Consider the following 15,408-nt stretch of genomic DNA (forward strand, 5'->3'; position numbering starts at 1 on the left):
AAAAAAAAAAGTACAAAATATAAGCACCATAATTTTGATCTTATGGTTTCACAGGAAGCATTGTTTATTTATTTATTTATTTATTTATTTATTTGACAGGCAGAGTGGACAGTGAGAGAGAGACAGAGAGAAAAGTCTTCCTTCCTCTGTTGGTTCACCCCCCAATGGCCGCTGCGGTGGGCGCACCATGCTGATCCGAAGCCAGGAGACAGGTGCTTCTCCCGGTCTCCCATGTGGGCGCAGGGCCCAAGCACTTGGGCCATCCTCCACTGCACTCCCGGGCCACAGCAGAGAGCTGGCCTGGAAGAGGAGCAACCAGGACAGAACCGGCGCTCAGACTGGGGCCAGAATCTGGGGCACCGGCACCGCAGGCAGAGGATTAGCCCAGTGTGCTGCGGCGCTGGCCTTATTCTTTTTTAATTTTTATACTTTTTCTATACTTCCATCTGTCTACCACCTCCCCACCCTGGTTTTTTAACTTAAAGGGGCAATTTATTTTTTCTCTTCCTTGCTTCCTAATAAATGTATTTAGGATGGTACACTATTCCTTGGAACTAGTCTGGCTACTGTCCAGGTAGAGCAGGGTAGAGCATTATAACACGGTTTCTCATGAGATGACTGAAAGGAGATGGGCACTGGTATGGCTTCAGAGCAAGTGTCTGAAGATGTGAAGATTTGTACCAGATGTGAATCCCAGCTTGGCCACCCGCCAGCTGTGTCCTGGGCACATCACTAGTAGCTCTCAGAAACAGTATTCTCATGTGAAAAACAGTCATAGTAGTATCTGTCCCACTTGGTTTATGAGATATATACACAAAGTGCTTAGGAAAGAAACTGGAACATAGTGTTAATATGCAGTCATTCAACTGTCTGAAAGCTCAACAGAAAATGATTCAGCTTAAGTGAACGGCTTGCTGCAGGCTCATGTGTATGTAATTAAGTCTCACTTGCATAAACCTTTTATTCAAAGCAAACTTTATATGCATATATACAAATGGTTTTTTTCTATCAATAAATTAAAGGAGAAAGATTATACATTTTAATAATGCAAAAAGTAGGGGTCAGTGCTGTGGCATAGTAGGTAAAGCCGCTGCCTGCAGAGCTGCTTTCCCATACGGGCACAGGTTTGAGTCCCGACTGCTCCACTTCAGATCCAGCTCTCTGCTGTGGCCTGGGAAAGCAGTAGAAGATGGCCCAACTCCTTGGACCTCTTTACCCATGTGGGAGACCCAGAAGAAGTTCCTGTCCTGGCTTTGGATAGCCCAGCTCCAGCTGTTGTGGCCAACTGGGGAGTGAATCAGCGGATGGAAGACTCTCTCTCTCTCTCTGCCTCTCTTTCTTTTTCTGTGTAACTCTGATTCAAATAAACTAATAAATCCAAAAAAATGCAAAAATATCTGATAAGTTTCAACATCCATTCTTCAAAGTTCTTAGCAGACTTAGATATACAGTCGAACATCCTCATTTTGACAGAGGAGATCTATAAAACTCTAGAATAAACATGATGCAAGGACACTGACAGCTTGGCGATCAGGAACCAGGCATCATGTCCACTTCTAGGCAACACGCACTGGAAGTATGAGTTAGTACAACAGGGAAGAAACACAAAGCAAAGGGACTGAACTGAGAAGAAAAAATAAAACTGTTTCTAGAGACACTTGAATGATGACTAGAAAACTGAAAATAATCTATAGATAAACTATTAGAATTAATAAATGAATTTTTAAGGTTGCTATGTATAAGGTCAATATATAAAACTGACTATATGCATATATGCTACCATCAAACAATGATAAAATGAAGGAAAAGTCACTTATAACAACATCTGAAAGTACAGGAAGCTGGATATTAACCAAATAAAGAATAGGAAAAACATCACAGAACTCTAAGGAAATGGAGACAAATCATTTTTCCTGGTTTAGAAGACTTAATAACGGAAATATGCCATTCTGCTACAAATTAATTCATATGGTCAATCTAATAAAAATGCCAACAGATAAATTTTTCATCTTTGAAGCACATGACAATGCATAAGGCTGTGCAAAGGCCCAGGAACAGGTAACTCTGAACAAGGTGAGAGGACGTGCTCCATCAGGTGTCAGTGATTACAAAGCTACTACTGTAAGATAATGTTATGCTGGCCCAAGGACAAAGAAGCAAACCAACAGAAAAGAACAGTGAGTTCAGAAACACAGACATATATGTGGCTATAAGCCACAGCACATTAATGAAGAGTGAAAGTCTCAAGAAGTGGCTTGGGGAAAACAGGGCATCCATATAGAAATATTAAGATAAAGTTGAATACTTGCCTCTCACAAAAAGTCAGTTCCAGGTAGATTAAAGACCTAAGACCCAGGGAGTAGACATTCAGCCCAGTGATAAAAAATCTGCCTCCCACATCACAGTGCTGATTGCTCAAGCAGTAGGGTCCCTTGGTTGTGGGAGACCTGGATTGCAAAGGCAGACCTGGATTGCTTTCCTGGAGCCTAACTTTGGCCCTGGCCCAGCTCCAGCTACTGGAGATATCTGGAGCATGAGTGAGTGGAGTGGAGTTCTCGCTCTCAAATAAAACTAAACAATAATTAACAAAAGAAAAATGTTTTTTAAAGTTAAATATTCACTGCTAGTTTAACTAAATGAATTCTGGAATATACAACTAGAGGAATAGTATGCAAAATTTAAAACTATTCACCAAACTTTATAAAAAATTATTTTATTTGAAATAAAGGCAGAAAGGCTGAGAGGGAGAGAGAGAAAGAAACTGATTTCCTACCTGCTGGATCACTCTCAAATGCCACCAACAGCCAGGACTGGAGCAGGCTAAAGCCAGGAGCTGAGAACTCGGTCAGTATCTGGGTCTGTCACATGAGTGGTAGGGACCCATGGGCTTGAGGTATCATCTGAGGCCTCCGAGGGTGTGCATCAGCAGGAAATTGGAATTAAGACCAGAGCCAGGATCTGATTCCTGGCACTTTGATATAGGATGGGGCTGTCCCATGTAGCATCATTTAAAAAAAAAAAGTATTTATTTGAAAGTCAGAGTTACACAGAGAGAGGAGAGGCAGAGAGGTCTTCCATCCGATGGATCACTCCTCAATTGGCTGCAACGGCCGGAGCTGCACCGATCCGAAGCCAGGAGCCAGGAACTTCCTCCGGGTCTCCCACACAGCTGCAGGGGCCCAAGGACTTGGGCCATCTTCCACTGCTTTCCCAGGCCCGAGCAGAGAGCTGGATGGGAAATGGAGGAGCCAGGACTCCAACCAGCACCCATATGAGACGCCAGCATTGCAGGTCTCGGAGGCTTTACCTGCTACACCACAGTGTCGTCCCTCAAGTAGCATCTTAACTGCAGGGCCAAGTGCCTGCCTTCAAGGTTATTTTAAAAACATGGCAGGGAAAAAAAAAAAAAAAACATGGCGGGGCCGGTGCTGTGTCCCCGCTGCTCTACTTCGCATCCAGGTCTCTGCTATGGCTGGGAAAGCAGTAGAAGATGGCCCAAGTGCTTGGGCCCGCACCCGCATGGGAGACACGGAAGAAGCTCCTGGTTCCTTTTTTTTGGATCAGTGCAGTACTGGCCATTGCAGCCAACTGGGGAGTGAACCAGAGGATGGAAAACCCCCCTCTCTCTCTGTGTGTCTGCTTCTCTCTCTGTGCAACTCTTTCATATAAATACAATAAATCTTTAAAATGAAATACAAAAAAAAAATAAAAACATGGCAAAGTGCTTAAGTGTATGATTATGGCAGATATAAAGTCAAACATATAGTCCAATCTTATCTCTGGTTAAAAGAAATTCAGAAAGGTATGTATTTTTAAAACATGGGATTTAAGAGACTATATTATAGCCTGATTGTGTCCTTGAGCTTCTGCTTAGGGACTGGCACATGGAGGGTGCTTAGTAAATGTTAGTTTCCTGCCACGTCCAAGGTCATTTCTGTATCTACATACAGCTCAAAGTACTCTTTCCTACAGGATGATGACTGGATTAAAAGTTTACAGGTATGGATTAAAACAAAAGGGAACTCAACAAAATATTACAAGTAGTTATTCCTGGGCAGTAGGATTTGGGAAGCTCCAAAGTTATACCATGTCTTCATGTATTCTTGCATTCAAATTTATTTACTCTTTCATTGATCTCACAAATCAAAGGAGTATTAATTCTGATTTATAGTGAGCTATGGCACATTCTAACACGTTAGATCCTTAAAGGACCGGTTTTAGGAACACAGTAAGAGAGACGCAACCTCCCTGGGCTTGTTCCCCTTCTCCCTTCAAAGAAGTGTACAACACAACACAGTCTTTTGGTTTTCATTAGAGGCTCCAAATGCCAGTCAAGAGCTGTCAAGCTGTGGGGCTGGGCCAAACACATGTCCTCAGCTAAGACCTCAGGGAGGCCCAAGAGGCCACTGGGAAGGAGTCTCAGAACGCTTGGGCTTTCCTACCACAGTCTCAAGCCCAGAGAACAGTTTCAACAAAGCCACCTGGAAATCCCCTTGCACTCTGGCAAAGGGCGACTGTGTCACTCCAAAGCGTAGAGATGGGTTCAGCCTGCCCAGTGGCAGAGCAAAGGAACAGGACTTCACGGAGGACCCCACTAGCAGACGGTCCCGGAGGGGAGAACAAATTGTCCAAAAGTACAAAGAATCTTTTTCAGTACTTTCACATAGTAGTCACCTACAGTAGCATCTGCTGAGTAGGGTCTGTTTGGGGGCTTTTAACTTGCATTTAGCTCCAGAATTACCTGCAGACCTTCCAGAAAGAACAGACTTGTAGGTCTGAAGCAAGACCTGCCAGATCAATTTTTCTGGTGGAAACCAGACATGTACAGTGAAACAGCTCCTCAGGTGGTTCACTGTGGCATCAAGATAGGAGATTACTGGCCTAGGAAAGTAACTCAGCTCTTTCACACACTAGGAGGCAGACTCCTAATCTTTTGTTCTAGGTGCTGCTGTACAGACAATTAAAAAGTTAAAAAAAAAAAAACAAACAAAATAACAGTCAGCCTAATGCACTAACGGAGTAAATAATAACTAACACAAACTAAATGGACTCACTCACCGAACATTTACTGAGTATTCCTGCGTCAGGCCCAGTATCAGGCATGGGTACTCCACACTACCTCAGAGTGCTCTCAGCCTAGGCGTGCATGAATTATTTAAATGTGGTGGCTCAGCTTCTACCAGATACCACGAGAAAGGTGACCAGGACCTAAATAATGACTTACTTGCACAGCACCATGGCATACAAGGACTCTGCCACGTGAATCATCCAGGCAAACCAATACCTGAAACAACAACAACAAAGAGGTTAAGTTGCCCTTGGCACACCAGCATCCTACATTCAGGTGTATGATTCGAGTCTCGGTAACTCTGTTTCTGATTCAGCTTCTGGCCAATGCACACCCTGACAGACAGCAGGTGATGGCTCAAGTACTTGGATTCTTGCCATCACGTGGGAGACCTGAATGGAGTTTCTGGCTCTGCCTTTGGCCTAGTCCAACTCTGGCTGTTGTGGGCATCAGGGGGAGCGAAATCAGTGTATGGAAAATTTCTCTGTATCAAAGAAAAAGAAAATTTTTATAAGGATTTATTTATTTATTTGAAAGGCAGGGTTACAGAGAGGCAGAGGCTGAGAGAGAAAGAGCGAGGTAGAAGCCTTCCATGTGCTGGTTCTCTCTCCAAATACCTACAATAGCTGAAACTGGGCCAATCACAAGCCAGGAGCCAGGAGCTTCTTCCAGGTCCCCCACATGGGTGTAGGGGCCCAAGCACTTGGCCATCTTCTGCTGCTTTCCCAGGCCATAGAAGAGAGCTGGATTGGAAGTACAGCAGCCGGGACTCGAACCGGCAACCATAAGGGATGCCAACACTGCAGGTGGCGGCTTTACCTGCTAATGCCGGCCCCAAACCTATTTCTACAAGTCAGTCTAGTTTAAGGGGGGGATTGTCTGATGATAAAATCTAACAGAAATCTGGAAAGATTCCTAAACGTGAACTAGCGCCATTCTTCACTACCTAAAGGCAACTGCAGGCCTTCAAGGTCTCCAGCGAGACCAGCGTGTTGTTTCTGCAGCTCTCCTTACCCGTTGTGCAGGAGGGTGTGATGATGGTCCACCAGGTACTGAGTGAACGAGCCCAGGAGCCCAAGGCTCTCATAAGGGATGCTCTGCGGCCAGAGGACAACCCACTGAAAGAGAACCAGAGGCACAGAGAAACCATTAGGGCACCTGAAGACCGGCAGGTAGGAAAGAACACTGATTCTACCAAAGTAACTACCGGGGAAACAGGGTCTGAAGGAGGGCACCTGAATCTCCCTCCTGTATTTCTAAAAAGCAGCTCCAATGGATGTGTGCCACAAAGAAACGAGGTGATGATCAGGCTCCGTGCACTGGCGGAGCGGATCCGATTTTTCATGAATTCCACCCCAAACATTATTTCCTAGACTTGTAGGAGTCTGCATGCTTTGGCCAGCTTCTGTCCTGCAAGCGGTGGCTTGGGCTCAATCTCGCAGTTAGAATCATGCTCTTCCACTCTTGCACACCACGCAGACACACTCGGAAAATCAGACTCGCGAAGGATTAACAGCAACTCCTCGTTCATGTAAGGTTTTTGTGGTGACCTTACCAACTCCTCCTCAGGCTCTGTTACAAGCCTTTCTGTGAATCACTGTCAACCCCTCCAAAGTTTAGTGCTCCACTTAGATCTGCACCAAAGGCAACACTACTTCTCCCAGGATGCTGTTTAAAGCCCAATATTCCAATAAAGTATAACATATCACTGCGGCCTCCTAACCGCGCGGTGGAGAGGGGCTGGCATCTGCCAGTTCCACTAAATTCCAACTCGAATCTTCAGTTTCCCAGCTTGTGTGTTCGAACAGGGTCGCGGGATCCTGGCACAGAAAGGGCACTCGGGAAAACTAGAGTCCCACGCCTCCATCCTGCACACGGCGAAAGGAGGGCGGAGGTGGTCAGAGCGACGCCGCTGTGGAAATGACACCCGTCCAGGTTCCAGGATCTCCCGGGAAAGATCCAAAATAGCTTCGCCTTCCTCCTACATGATACCGGTTTCCCCAACCGGTTTCCGGGCGTCTTTCCCGTTCGTTATCCTGGAAGTGAGACGAAAGTCACTCCTCCCCGCAGTAGAGCTGTCCTCCTGCTGTCACACCGGTTCTTGCTCACCAGTGAAATCCGAGCCATCCCTTGGCTTTATCCGCCGTTTTCCAAGCAACTCCCCCTGCTTCAAACACTCTAAACCTTCTAAAACCCGGCTTAGCTTCCGCTGGCGTTCGTAACCTAGGCAACCGCCAGGCGCGCATGCGCACCGACCCCGTTCCCACGGCGCCCCTCGCGCTAGGACAGCCCGGAGGGCCAAAACACAGGCGCCCGCGTCCGCGCCCCGCCCCTCACCGCAAAGTATCCCAGCCCCAGCCCCGTGACCAGCGAGGGCAACGGGCTGGCCGTCCGGAAGTAGGCGGTAGCATCCCTTGCGGCCTTCGAGTTCGCCAGCACCATCGTGAAAGACCCAGGCGCTCAGTCCTCAGGTGGGGAGTGTGCCCGCCCCCACCTGAGGAAAGTAGGCCAACCGGTTTCGCAGGGCCTCCAACACCTGCCAAAAGCCTTGGCAGCCGACTGCGCCTGCGCCTCCTTTCGGGTTCTGGCTTCCCTCCCCGCTGGGAGGCGAGAGAGCGAGAACTGCGCCTGCGCGGCCTCTCCTCCAAAGGAGGCGGAGGCCTGGGTGACAGGAGCGCTCGCTCCAGGCGGTTGTCCCAACTCGGTTGCCCCTACCGTGTAGTAGCCAAAGGAGAGCGTGATGACCGCGAACCAGAACACACTGCCCCTCTGGAAGTAGGCCGCGTTGCCTGCCGCCATCGCCATCGCCATCGCCATCGCCATCGCCGCAGCTCCTTACTGGGGTGCGTGGCCGGCTCTGCTCCCAGTGCAGTGGATGTAGGGCCAGCAGGGGCGGGCCTGGGCGGCTGCTCCGCCCAACCCGCGAGGAGGGAGGAGGGCCCCGGGCTTGCCAAGCAAGGGGGTGGCCCGACCAGCCCCGTCTTGGCCTGGTCATTATCTGTAGGGGACACCCTTTCCAAGCGTCGCTCTCTGTAACGCTGTCTTTCCAATAGATACATGTTTTTTAAAGAAAGATAAATAGGGGCCGGCGCTGGGTGCAGTGGAATAGGCCACCACCTGTGGCCCTGGCATCCACATATTATAGGCATCCCTGAACTATGACCACTTGACCATGACGGATGTTTTTGATTGCTGTCAATTTTGATTTGTCAGTATATTAAAAATTTTCCATCTATGTTCATCAGAGATATTTGTCTGTAGTTTTTTGTTGTTGTGTTCTTGTCTGGCTTGAGTATCAGGGTAAGGCTGGCCTCCAGGAACGAGTTTAATTTTATGTAAGCTATACAAATTTCATGTATTTCATATATACAGATTTAGGAGCATGGTGATCCTTCCCACCCACGCTCCCATCCTTCTTCCTCCTCCCTCTCCTAGTCCCAATCTTAATTTTTTTTTTTTTTTTTGACAGGCAGAGTAGACAGAGAGAAAGAGAGAAAGGTCTTCTTTTACCGTTGGTTCACCCTCCAATGGCCGCCATAGGTGGCACACCGCGCTGATCCGATGGCAGGAGCCAGGTACTTCTCCTGGTCTCCCATGGGGTGCAGGGCCCAAGCACTTGGGCCATCTTCCACTGCACTCCCTGGCCACAGCAGAGAGCTGGCCTGGAAGAGGGGCAACTGGGACAGAATCCGGTGCCCTGACCGGTACTAGCACCCAGTGTGCCGGCGCACAAGGCGGAGGATTAGTCTAGTGAGCTGCGCCACCAGCCATCGAATCTTAATTTTTACAAAGATTTATTTTCAGTTTACTTTATACTCATTATCCCTACACTAAGTAAAGAGTTCAACAAACTGTAGAGACAAGGGCTGTAAACCATCATTGCATCTGAGTGTCAATTTCACTTCTATAGATTACCTTTTAGGTACTCTTAGTTACCATAGGCAGAGTGACAGAGATGGGAGGCAGGAGAGAGAGAGACAGAGACAACCATTCCATGTTCTGGTGCATTCCCCAAATGCTCACAACAGCTGGGATGGGGCCAGCACCAGGCTGAAGCCACAGTCAGGAAGACTCCATCTGAGTTTCCCGTGTGGAGAAGAGGAACCCAAGTACTTGGACCCTCTGCTGCCTCCCAGGCACATTAGCAGGAAGCTGGGTTGGAAGCAGAGCAGCCAGGACTCGAACTCTCCTCTCCCACATGTAAATTCACACGTAGTGCAGCAGTAGAGGGCTGTCCAGTAGCGCCAGAGGAGTGTGATGAGATGTCTGCAGAGCAGGATGGGCATGTGCTGAGTCACAGCAAACACCCCACACTCTCCCAGTGTCATCGGATGGGGAGAACAACATGAAGAAAGCATCGTGCATCAGGAGAATTAGGGTAGTTTTTGGTTGCTAGAAGAAACAATGTGAAATTAAATTTTGTTGCTAGAAGAAACTGTGAAATTGTCCGCAGATCAAAACTCTTCTGATTCCATATTCCACTCATAGCAGGGCTGTCCCTGCCTTTGCAGACAAGAGGTTAATTACCCTGATTGGCAGGTGGGCACAGAGGTGTGGTCAGATAGGGGCATGAGGTCACTCGGGGTGGGGTGGAGGCCTGATCTTCCAGCTCACAAATGTGATCAATTTTTATTTATTTATTTATTTGAAAGTCAGAGTTACACAGAGAGAGGAGAGGCAGAAAGAGAGAGAGAGAGAGAGAGAAAGAGAGAGAGAGAGAGAGTGCTTCCATTGCCGGTTTCACTCCCTAATTGGCCACAATGGCCATAGCTGTGCTGATCTGAAGCCAGGAGCCATTATCTCCCCCAACACCCCACCCCCAGTCTCATCGGGTCCAGGGACCCAAGGACTTGCTCCATCCTCCACTGCCTTCCAAGGCCATAGTAGAGAGCTGGATCGGAAGTGGAGTAGCCAGTTCTGAAACTGGCGCCCATATGGGATACTGGCGCTCCAGGCCAGGTCCTTAGCCTACTGTGCTACAGCGCTGGCCCCAGGAGGTGGTATTGAGATGTGGGTGGGACCAGGGCGGTTTCTTGCCCAAGGGTGTAAAGCTCAAATCATTGTGATGACTGATGATGATGATGCTCAGTAGGTTTCCTGCAGGAATTGGGTATAGAGGACATTCGTTCATAACTGCTTCATGGTTAGGTGAGAGGCGGCACAGAGTAAAAAAGTAATGTTGGCTGTTGTTCTTACTATTGTTGCAGTCTAGTGGATTAAGCATTGGGATGTCTGAGAAAGGGTCAAGCAGGTAGCTAAAGTTGGGTTTGGGAAAATGCACATTCATTGCTGGCGCCACGGCTCACTAGGCTAATCCTCTGCCTGTGGTGCTGGTACTCCAGGTTCTAGTCCAGTTGGAGTGCCGGATTCTGTCCCAGTTGCTCCTCTTCCAGTCCAGCTCTCTGCTGTGGCCCGAGTAGAGAGTGGAGGATGGCCAGGAGAAGCGCCTGGCTCCTGGCTTTGGATCGGCGCAGTGCTCTGGCTGTAGTGGCCTTTGTAGGGTGAACCAATGGAAGGAAGATCTTTCTCTGTGTCCCATTCTCACTGTCTAACTCTGCTTGTCAAAAAAAAAAAAAAAAAAGAAAGAAAGAGAAAAAGATAAAGAAACTGCAATCTCATTAAGTGGGCATTTGACAGAAAATCATTAGGAAAACTCAGTGTGCTGGAAGTCAGTTTGATGAATCACCAGTTTACAGTTTACCGGATTCACCAAACTGATGGGCTGTGGCTTTAAAATGTCAGGTCATGGAAAAAAAAAATGCTACATTAAAAGAAAAAAAGATTTCTTAGGGCCAGTGTTGTTCACTAGGTTAAGCTGCTGCTTGCGATACTAGCATCCCATATGGGCATCCATTTGTTTCCCAGTGGTGCCACTTATTGTTAAAGATGTATTTATTTATTTGAAAGGCAGAGAGGCAGAGGCAGAGAGGGAGAGAAAGAGAGGTCTTCCATCCACTGGTCCTCTCCCCAGATAGCCAAAACGGCTGGAACTCCGCTTCTGATCCAGCTCCCTGCTAATGTGCTTGGGAAAGCAGCAGAATGTGATCCAGTTGCTTGGGCCCCTGTGTTGTACCTGAGTGAGTGTAATCAAAGGAGCACCACACATTGATAAAATTTGATGGTCCTTTATTGCCGGCGGTGGAGAGTGGGCTCATGCCCAAAAGAACTCTCGACCCTGAAGCCCAAAGCAACAGGGTTTATAAAGGCAAAAACTGCAAAATTGGGATGGGAATACATGGTTGCTAGGATCGGGAGAATACATGGTTATGGGGGTCAAGCTGACCTAAAACCGATGCGAAACGAGTATCAATTATAATCTTGACAATGCCAGTTGCAATCTTAACAATTTCAATTATAATCTTGACATTAATCCAGGTATTGGTTTTAATCATATGTAGGGCATAGACAAATTACATTTTTATCATTAACCCAGGTGCAGCCTATCCACTTCCAAGCTTGAGCGATCACGCTAGGGGGTTTCTATGCTCTGCCTAGTGTGATGTAGTGGACTGCTATTGTTCAACTGTTTTAGACCATAGTTTCAGAGCAGAGCCTCACGGTGTGTGTGTGGGGGGGGGGCACCTTCCCAGAATGGAGTCTCAGGTTCCCCAAAATGGAATCCCTACTGTCAAGGTGTTACTTCACCTGCACCCACATGGGATACCTGGATGAAGCTCCTGGCTTCTGCCTGGCCCAGGCTTGGCTGTTGCAGCCTTTTAGGAGTAAACCAGCAGATGGAAGATCTGTCTTTCCCTCTCTCTATGTAAGTCTACCTTTCAAATAATAATAAAGATTTATTTATTTATTTGAAGGCAGAGTTACAGAGACGAAGGGAGAGATATGGAGGTCGAGATCTTTCATCTACCAGTGCATGCCCCAAATGGGCACAATGGCCAGAGCTGAGCCAGGCTGAAGCCAGGAGCTTCTTCTAGTATCCTAAGTGGGTGCAGAGGCCCAAAGCCTTGGGCCTTCTTGCAATGCTTTTCCAGGCACATTAATAGGGAGCTGAATCAGAAGTGGAGCAGCCAGGAATCAAATTGATGTCCATGTGGGATGCTGGCATTGCAGACAGCAGCAGCCTAACCCACTGCACCCAACTCTGGCCCTGAAAATGCTACATTTTGAACAGGTAAACCACGAACTGAACATAGGTTTGGACTTTAAGTTAAACTGTTGACATCACAGAAACAATGGGGGAAATGAATATATAAGTCATTGATCCCAAAAGTGAAAAAAATTCCAAACTTCTGGGAAATAATAATAATAATAAAAAGTCCAGAGAAAAGACATTTAGGAAACACAAGTCCACTCTGTAGAGCACCAGCATCTCAAGTTCATTTGTTACCACACTTTGTTTTATTCTTTTTTAAACTGATGACCTTTATCAAAGTTGCCATGCTGATAACTTGATTGTGGTCAAAGCATTTTCTTCCAGCATCACTGGGAACTCTTCCTGTAGCACTTGAAACAGGTGTCAGGCTGGCAGGACAGAGTTTTTCAGTTCTCAGACATGTACAAGCCTGGTGGGAGCTCACAGTTGGCCAGTGGTGATTCTCCAAGGCCAAGCTGAACAGGAGTGGGAGCCCGGTCATAGAGCTGCCAGGAGTTCCCCAAGTTCTGGCTTTTCCTTGTAGGTGATAATTGGGAGGCATGTGTTTCTAAAGTTCACCTGAATACTGATTTCAGGGACTATATTTGTGCTGGTCATACCTACACTGCAGGGCTCAATACACAGGATTGGGTGTGTGTTGGTGTCATAGGCAGGCATATAGGATAAGCTGTGGCTTAGCAGGTTATCGCCCTAGCCTGAAGCACTGACATCCCATATGGGTGCCAGTTTGAGAACTGGCTGCTCCACTTCTGATCCAGCTCTCTGCTGTGGGCTGGGAAAGCAGTGGAGGATGGCCCATGTCCTTGGGCCCTGCATACGTGTAGGAGACCTGTAGGAAGCTCCTGGCTCCTGGCTTTGGATCTGCGCAGTTACGGCCATTGCAGCCATCTGAGGAGTGAACCAACAGAGGCAAGATCTCTCTCTCTCTCTCTCTCTGGCTTTCAAATAAATAAATAACATTTTAAAGGTTTTATTTATTTATTTGTGAGATAGAGTTACAGAGAGAGAGAGAGGGAGAGACAGAGAGAAAAGTCTTCCATCTGCTGGTTTCCTCCCCAAATGGCTGAAACAGTAAGAGCTGGGCCAATCCAAAGCCAGGAGCCTGGAGCTTTTTCCTGGTCTCCCATGCGGGTGCTGGGGCCCCAGCACTTGGGTCATCTTCCACTGCTTTCCCAGGCCACAGCACAGAGCCAGATCTGAAGAGAAGCAGCTGGGACTGGAACTGGGATGCTGGTGATGCAGGTAGAGGCTCAGCCTACTATGCCCCAGCAACGCCTGTAAATCTTAACAAAGCAAGGTCAATGCACTACTCAGTGAACATCCCCCGAAGTCAAGGTCCACAGGAAAAATATGAAAACTCTCCTGAGTTGTTCAGGTAGAAAAAGAGAGATTGTCCAATAGAGGTTGATGATTTAGAAGGTGAACCCTACGATTGGGCAGTGTGGGAGCTGGTATGTTGACCTTTGCCAGTGATGTCTAAATAATGGCATGAGAATAGAAGTGACTGCCTGGAGTTGGGGAGAGCATAAAAGCAAGTGAATTCACCTGGTCAAAATATTCTTTGAAACAAGTTTGATGGAAGAGGGAAAGGCACCATCTAGTGGAAATTCACGGTGCTGAGGTAATGAACTTTAATTGCAGGAAAAAAAAAAAAAAAAAGCCAGGGAAACCGGGCTAGGTCCAACTTAATTTTTTAAAGATTTATTTATTTATTTGAAAGTCAGAGCTACACGGAGAGAGAAGAAGGGGCAAGAGAGAGAGAGAGAGAGCTTCCATCCTCTGGTTCACTCCCCAGCTGGCCGCAATGGCTGGAGCTGCACTGATCTGAAGCCAGGAGCCAGGAGCTTCTTCCAGGCCTCCCATGCGGTGCAGGGACCCAAGCACTTGGGCCATCCTCTACTGCTTTCCCAGGCTGTAGCAGAGAGCTGGATCGGAAGTGGAGCAGCCTGGACATGAACCAGTGTCCATATGGGATGCCGGCACGGCAGGCGGCAGCTCTCCCCACTATGCCACAGCATCGGCTCCCCAACTTAATTTTAGTTTGTTTTCTCTCAGCCCTAGTCTCCTTTCAGATGTCCAGTTCTCAAACTATTCTATGGAGGTTTTGGCTGTTTTGAATGAATTATTTCAATGATTTAATTACTGTATGATGTTAGACTTATATTGACTTTTTTTTTTTAAGATTTGTTTTTATTTGAAAGAGTTACAGAGAGAGCGAGAGAGAGAAGAATCTTCTTCCCAGGTGGCTGCAACAGGCAAAAAAAAGGCTGGGCCAGGCCAAAGCCAGGAACCTGGAGCTTCTTCTGAGTCTCCCATGTGGGTGGCAGGGTCCCAAGACCTTGGGCCATCTTCCACTGCTTTCCCAAGCCATTAGCAGGGAGCTGCATGGGAAGTGCAGCAGCCAGGACATGAGCCAGCACCCGTGTGGGATGCTGCCATACCCACTATACCTTAATGCTGGCCCCTTATGCTGACTTCTGAAAACCATTTATTTTTGTGTACCTGAGAGGCTGAGTGAGAGAGAGCAAGAGAGAGAGAAACCTTCTGTTTGCTGGTTCACTCCCCAAATGTCTACAACAGCCAAAGCTGGGTCAGGCTGAAGCCAGGAACCTAGAAATGCATCCAGGTCTCCCAGTGTAGGCTATAGGGCCCATGCACCTGAGCCATCACCTGCTGCTTCCCCGGCTACTTTGGTGTGAAGCCGGATTGGGAGCAGAGTAACTGGGACTGGAACCCACACTCTGCTATGGGCTGGGGGCATCCTACGTGGCAGCTTAACAAGCTTTGCCACAATGCCTGCAGTCTTATATTCTTTAACGTCCTCATTCGCTGTGAGTCTCTGGCCTCAGCAGCCTCCAAACTCTCAGTTATCAGTTATCATTTGGCCAGGGCTAAATGAGAAAATTAGTTCCCATGGGTGTTCAGTGACTGGAGATACAAATGGAGATTTTGGAAATCCTGTTGTGCCTAGGGGGAGCTGTGTGTAGGGTGTGGCAGGGGCTGGAGAAGGGCTGGGTCTAAGGCGTGCCTAGGGTGGCCATCCCAGGTTTATATTAAATGAACGCTGTACCAGCAGCCCTCACTTCACTGCCCAAGAAGACGGTCTCAGGAGGGCTCCCAGACATGGCTTCCAAAGGTGAGTTTCCATGTGCGGCTTTCGGCAAGGCCGGGTTCTCGCTGTCCTGGTGTTCTGTGGGGCTTTGAGCTTTCGTCTTTCAGAAGTGCAGGC

General features: G+C 47.8%; 1 protein-coding gene across 4 annotated transcripts in view; it reads right to left on the minus strand.

Moving 5' to 3' along the window:
• The window catches only part of LOC127482759 (transmembrane protein 254), a 162,306-nt gene extending 154,343 nt beyond the window's left edge, over positions 1–7,963 (minus strand). For 2 of the 4 annotated variants that reach the window (XR_011382465.1, XR_011382467.1), the window contains exons 1-3: positions 7,406–7,545; positions 6,083–6,186; positions 5,225–5,284 (exon numbers count right to left, since the gene is read on the minus strand). The gene's annotated coding sequence lies outside the window, so the exon portion shown is untranslated. Of the gene's footprint in view, positions 1–5,224; positions 5,285–6,082; positions 6,187–7,405; positions 7,546–7,783 lie in introns of those variants that run through there. The other 2 variants (XR_011382466.1, XR_011382464.1) reach the window with 2 other exon arrangements.
• Between the last annotated feature and the right edge of the window lie 7,445 nt (positions 7,964–15,408).

The sequence above is a fragment of the Oryctolagus cuniculus genome, chromosome 15, assembly GCF_964237555.1.
Source record: "Oryctolagus cuniculus chromosome 15, mOryCun1.1, whole genome shotgun sequence".
In the NCBI taxonomy this organism is placed as follows: domain Eukaryota; kingdom Metazoa; phylum Chordata; class Mammalia; order Lagomorpha; family Leporidae; genus Oryctolagus; species Oryctolagus cuniculus.